This window comes from Solanum tuberosum, unplaced genomic scaffold (genome assembly GCF_000226075.1).
Source record: "Solanum tuberosum cultivar DM 1-3 516 R44 unplaced genomic scaffold, SolTub_3.0 scf00139, whole genome shotgun sequence".
Lineage (NCBI taxonomy): Eukaryota > Viridiplantae > Streptophyta > Magnoliopsida > Solanales > Solanaceae > Solanum > Solanum tuberosum.
In genome coordinates, this window is record NW_006239063.1 from 792134 (window position 1) to 799566 (window position 7433).

Sequence of the window (7433 nt, forward strand, 5' to 3'; positions counted from 1 at the left end):
TAATTTTAGACGTTTCAAAAAGTCGGGGTGTTACACTAATCATACATATCATACATAGACCTCATCATAGTCAATACTCATAGACAAGGAAATAATCATGTACATTAACTTGAACATAAGGAAAGTCATTGATAGCAAAAATCCATTCAACATACAAGCTTACATTCATATTTGATCATAGCATAAGAAACCATCCCATAATCACTTTCAAAGTCTACTTGTGCGATGTAAGAGTGAAGTCTCATATCCCTACTCCTAGTAATTAAATCTCATCAAGAAGTCATAATTATAGTTTGTGTCATATTCATTATCTTGTCATCTAGGAAAAATAGCGTTAACCGACATAGACCATGTGAGCTACATGGAATCCGGTGTCGTGTAACCCCACACCGAAAGAAGGTGTCATACTTGCCTAAGGTAGAACTAAATGTATAGATTTTAGGTGAATCCACTAGCTAAAGACCTATGTGGGCACATAGTTATGGTATAGGGAGACTGTTTCTAGAAACCCAACCTATTGTATTGGTGGAGGAGCTTCCATCTCATGAGAATAATTTAGATGGCCCGGCCTATTGTATTAACAGGAGGGCCTCTACCTCATTTTTTCCATATCCACTCGATGCTAAGAATTATTTCCCAAATTATACATACTTAGTCTTAAATTGCATTTACATGTGTGAAGGAATATCTTGCCCTTCATTGAATACAACTCATAAAATAGGTCATAGATTCAATTAGGTGAGAATGGACTTTCAACCATAGAATCATCATTAACATGTGAGTAAACCTTTCACATCATGTTCATAGTGTTTCATGGGAATAGCCTTTCAATAACCACAACAACATTATCATAATCCTAGACAATTCAAACATAGTCATGTGTAAGGGTAAGGGGAGAATGATCTTTCAACAATACCACAATTTACACAATAATCATAGGATCTTCACTATTTATGTGAATCATAAGTTCATACACAACTTTCATCAACATGTACAAACCTTCATAATTTACCCTTCAAGGGTCATGAATCATGTCTTACAATCACACCTAGAAATACTACATTAGGCATGGATAAAACAAGATTCAATAACTAAAATACCATAGACACAATTCATAGTATTCATCTTGCATCAATAAACTCACCACAATTCATGAAATTGGGGTCATGGGGAAATTCATGGGTTCATGGGGAATGTTATCACAACATTCACCATAAAACAACAATTCCATCATAATATAAGACAATTAACTCATTGAAATCATTTTTAGGAAGAACACATGACTAGATTGAAAACCTTGGGTTTTGAAGAATCTACCAATTTGAAATTGAGAGTTTAAGGGCTTCATGGAAGAAAGCTTTCCATGAATCAAGACTTCCATACCGTGATTGAAGATTTCCACCAAGAATTGGAGTTGAGAAGTTGAGTTCTTGAGCCCTAATCTTCAAGTTCTTGTTCTTCTTCAATGGAGGATTTCTAGTGAGAGAAATATTGAGAGGGACAGGATTTTGGGAATTATTTGGGTGTTGTGAATTAATGACCAAAATTGGTTGAATTTGACTTAAAAAACAACTTATATAGTACCCCTAAAAATACCCAAAACGACCTCACTTTCTTTGGACTTAAATAGGAAATGACTCAATTAACCCTCACTTAATGAACTCCGTCAGGCTTCACGAGCCCCTTCACGAGTCACGGTGAGTGCCACGATCCGTGGTCCCCCTTGTGAAGGTTGGGGCAGTAGCTCCACAAATGTGGCATAAGACTCACTTGCCCAAGGCATTTCCACGAGGGCGTCCATGAGCCGTGGTCCCTCTCGTGGTACTTGATGCAGTAGCCGTGCCTTTTGGGACCCCTAGCTCGAATGCCTAAGGGATCTTCACGAAGGGCTCTACGAGCCGTGGTTAAGACCACGAGCCGTGGACCCTTCCATGATGTTTGAGGCAGTGGCTAGGATAGTTGGAGGCTTCTCTCCTTTGGCCAAGGCAACTCCACGAGGCCTCCCACGAGCCGTGGTCATGACCACGAGCCGTGGTGATGGCTGTGGAAGTTGAGGCAGTGTGCTCAAGTTTGTGGCAGCCTTGGCCTTTGGTCTTGACTTGCCCCTTTCGCTTGGCACCTGCCCCTTAGGTTTTGACTCTTAAAACCCCTATGTCAAGTCTAGATGGTCTGTTAATCTACGGGGAGTCATTCTTATAATTTTTAAACCTTACGTTTAGCTTTAGTTTAACCTACAATTTTCCGGAGTGTTACATTATCTCCCCCTTGGGAATATTCGTCCTAGAATAACGATTTAGACACTTTACAGAATTAAAGACTCAAGACTAGTAGCCCATCAGGCATGCAACATTAAAATAATGCACAATTCAAAGGAGGAAACATCAACTCCATTCTCCATACATAAACAATGCAACACAAGGAAGTAGGAGCTACATCCACAAATTATTATGCACAAAACTAATCATTTCATATCATCATAGGAGGAACTATCTTCTCCAACTAAAAGGAAGCTCAATCACAACAATATGTAGCCAATATGTCATTGCATCAAAAGCATAACTAAGAATGTTCATCAATTCATCTCATGAAGTCAAATATGCAATCATCATACCACAATGCAAATCAACATGAGGAACATATAATTCAGAAAAAACTCAATTTATGTTAAATATGAATTCTCACAAGAACACACATATCATAAGGAAATCATAAAGAATACTCATACCACATATGACTTCCAAAACACCAAACTCAAGAAAACTACTTACCTCAAGTTTGAATTGGAGTAGAAGGAAAAATATTAGGATAGCGGGACTTCATATCTTCCTTGGCCTCCCATGTAGCAACCTCAACTAAGTGATTCCTCCACAAAACCTTTACGGAAGCTACTTCTTTGTTTCTCAACCTCTTAAGTTGCCGGTCTAGAATCTCTTCATAGGAAAGGCACTCATAAACTCCCAAATCCTCTAAAGGAATGATGGTTCCCGGATCACTCATGCACTTCTTAAGCATAGAAACATGAAATACCGGGTGAACCAGAGCCAATTCATTTGGCAAGTCTAATTCATAGGCAACTTTCCCAATACACTTTAAAACTTGATAGGGACCCACAATCCGGGGACTAAGTTTCCCCTTTTGCCAAACCTCATCACACCCTTCTTGGGTGAAATTTTCAAATAGACCCAATCACCAACTTCAAATTCTAGATCCCTTCTTCTATTGTCGGCATAAGACTACTGCCGACTTTAGGCCTTCCTCAACCTCTCTATTTTGAGTAGGACCTTCTCAATGGCCTCGTAAACTAGTTCGGGACCAATTAGAGCAATTTCATCCACTTCAAACCACCCAACCGGAGATATATACCTCCTACCATACAATGCTTCGAAGGGAGCCATAGCAATACTGTAGTGGTAACTTTTGTTGTAGGCAAACTCTACCAATGGTAGATGGTCGTCCTAATTTCCTTGGAAATCTACTATGAATGCCCTCAACATATCCTGTAAAGTTTGAATGGTGAGTTCCGCTTGACCATCCGTTTGAGGGTGAAAGGTCGTACTAAGCTTGACCATAGTACCAAGCCCTTTTTGGAATGCCTTCCAAAAGTATGAAGTAAATTGAGTACCCCAATCCGATATAATAGATATAGGAATCCCATGCAACTTCACTATCTCCTTGATGTACAATTTGGCATAGTCTTCCGAAAAAAATGAAACCTTGACGGGAATAAAGTGGGAGGACTTTGTCATTCTATCAATAATGACCAAAATAGAATCATGTTGACTTCGAGTACGAGGCAACCCCACAATAAAATCCATATTCACATCCTCCCACTTCCAAGTGGGAATATCTATATCTTGGGACAATCCTTCCGGTCTTAAGTGTTCGGCCTTAACTTGTTGACAATTCGGACACTTGGCTACAAAACCCACTATATCCTTCTTCATGACATTCCACTAATAGACTTCATGTAGGTCACGGTACATCTTGGTGGCTCCCAGATGAATAGAATATCGTGAATCATGAGCTTCGTCTAAAATTTTCTTTCTCAACCAATCAACATTCGGAAGACATAATCGACATTGGTACCTCAGAACCCCATCTCCTCCTTGGGAGAAAGCCTCAGCGGACTTGTTGAGTACTGATTCTTTCAACTCCATTAACATGGGATAAAGGTCTTGTTTAGACTTCACATCAACCACAAAGGAGGATTCGGAATCACTATGGACCATGACACCACCCTTGGTGGAATCCACTAGTTGGACACCTAGCCGGGCCAACCTATGTACATCACGAACTAACTCCTCTTCTCATCCTCAACATGGGCCACACTACCCATGGACAATCGACTTAGGGCATCCGCAACTACATTGGCTTTCTCGGGGTGGTAAAGCACACTTATGTCATAATCCTTTAAAAGTTTTAACCACTTTCTTTGTCAGAGATTCAAGTCTTTTTGGCTAAACACATATTGGAGACTCTTGTGATCGGTGAACACATAAACAAACCTCCTATAGTAACCGGCCAAACCCAAAAAGCTTTTAATATCAGTAGGAGTTAGAGGTCTAGGCCAACCTTTGACCGCATCTGTCTTCTTAGGATCTACCTCAATACCCTTGCTCGACACAATATGACCAAGGAAGGCTACGGACCTTAGCCCAAACTCAAACTTACTAAACTTTGCAAAAAATTGGTGGTCTTTGAGGACCTGCAATACAATTCTCAAATGGTTCATGTGCTCATTTTCACTCTTTGAATAGATCAAAATATCATTTATAAACACTATCAGAAATATATCAAGATAGTGCCTAAAAACACTAGTCATTAGGTCGATGAATGCCACTGGGGCATTGGTCAACCCAAAGGACATCACCACATATTCATAGTGACCGTACCGGGTCCTAAAGGCCGTCTTGGGAATGTCGACCTCTCTTACCCTTAGTTGATGGTAACCTGAACGAAGATCTATTTTGGAGAAATAGTTAACCCCTTAGAGTTGATCAAACAAGTCATCGATCCTTGGAAGGGGATACCTATTCTTTATGGTCACTTTGTTTAGTTGGCGATAATCAATACACATTTTAAGGGACCCATCCATTTTTCAACAAATAATACCGGAGCACCCTAAGGAGAGATACTTGGTTGAATAAAGCCTTTGTCTAAAAAATCTTTGAGTTGTTCATTCAACTCTTTCAACTCGGTCGGAGCCATTATATCAGGAGGAATAGAGATAGGTGATGTTTCCGTAATCAAGAAACAACTTCCGATGCAAGTGTCTACGATCGTACAATAGTTTAGTAACCAAACCAAGGGTTGGGATCGTTCCTAAGAGAGTGGTTTTGAGAATTAATAGAAAAATAAAACTTAGTTCTAAATAGTCGTAGCTAAAGACATTAACGATTAAAAACATTGTAAATTAAAGGGGGACACAAGAGTGTCAATTAACAATGGGGGTTTTTGTCACTAGTAAGTAAAAACAACAAAATAAACGAGGATTTCTAAGTAATGAGAGTGGATCCTTGGGATGTGATGGGAATACGGGTTAAGCTATAGTATTGGGTACATGCTTTCGATAGAAGATTCATAGAGTAATTGTGACTAGGCTAGACTTTAAGGGGGATAAGCTCTCTCTAGAGCAACTTACCCTGTTTCAAATGTGTTCCCCTCGGACACCCACTTGCCGCATGAAGACTAACCTATGCCTTAATCCACTCACTCTCTCGAGCTGAGTGTGTGGAAATGGGACTAGAGTTCACTCTCTCGAGCTGAACCTCATATCGACCCAGTCGCACTGGCCATCAATTTAGTAGTCTTAATGTTACGACCTCTCTCTCAAGCTAGCCGAAATCACATAAATAAACTTGTATTTGCAACTACAAATTCATTAATTTCATCCACAACTACTAAACGAATTACAATTAAACTACGATTAAACTATCAGCAAGCAAGACCCAACAATTATCTTAACCCATATTCACTAAATCGCACCCCAAGAATTGGGTTTTTAGCCACATGTGTATAAGAGATAGAAATTTATACCAAATTGAGCTTGCATTCAACTGGGTATGAATATTTAAGTCTTGATACAGGTCAAAACTGAAGAGTCCAAGAGACCCAAACCCAAATCTTGAAGATGAAACCCTTTGGTTCTTCAAGTCTTCAAAACCTTCTCAAGCTTAGAGCAAAAATATCAAAAAGTACTATTCTATATGAAAGTTATAATAATTGTTCGAATCTTAAAACTACAATTTTAACTAGTATTTATAGTTTTCATAGATTTGTGTTGTATAGGATCAATCGGCGTCGTTAGTCGGAATCGCCGATCAACTCGGCGATTCGCCCTTTGGTGTAGTTCATCGCCGTCTTGTACCAGCCTTCAGCATCGTCGTGCTCTGAGTAATTGGGCGACATGGTACTGCTTCGCTAAAATTCTCAGTGATGCGCCAACTGCTCCCTTTTTCCGCCAACTTGATCCTTTCCTTCAGGGCTCAAAAGGCAAAGTAAGACCTTTCGGCGATTTGCCAAATGGACTCGGTGATCCTCATGCCTTCATTTCTTTGTTCTTTTCAACCTTTACGTTCCTTTTTGCGAGGTAGTGTCCATGCTTTCCTTCAAACTTCAAATACCTGAAACTTAAGGGTTTTCATCAGATATTGCGATAAAATAAGCATTTGAGGACACAATTTTTATTAAAATATAGCCCTAAATGAGTCCACTTTGTGGACCTATAAACACCCCAACTTAAACTTTTGCTTGTCCTCAAGTAAAACTCAAGTTCAGCAGTTCAACAAGGATGTCAAAAAACAGTGCTACACAAGACTCAATTATGAATGTACACAACAAGACTCAATTTACTTATGCAAGGATCAATTGTGTACTCAAAGATTCAAGGTGTGACACACCATTACCAAAGATTCTGAAGCTCGCAATACTTGCTTCAAATGCAAGTTCAAGCTCAACAAAAGCCTTTGAATGCCCTCACACAAATGATGATTCCATTTTGACACGCAAAGGTATAATCAATTTAAAGTTCAGGAATCAGAAACAACGCTCACACTCATTAAAGTTAAACACAATGCATATTTTCACCCATAGGTTTACCCGTATTTTCCAATAAACATTTGTTTCAACTTTCTCAAGATCACAAAGTTCATAACAAGGCTTGTAATGGGGATGAGTGCAAAGGTATGGTCATTTAGGCTCAGTGACTTTCATCCTCATGAAATGTGGTGCTCACAACACTTCCTTTCCTTTTCCTTTATCATTTTCTGTAGTGCTCGTAAGTCATCCCATTATTCACTTTCCATGGACTGTTTGGGAACCCCATCTCTTTTGTACTTTATTCCACAACTTTCTTTTTAAATCTTTTTCTTTTTCTTTCTCTTTTCTCTTTTTTTTTAATATGGAGGGGTTCCATTTTTCTCAAAACCATGGGT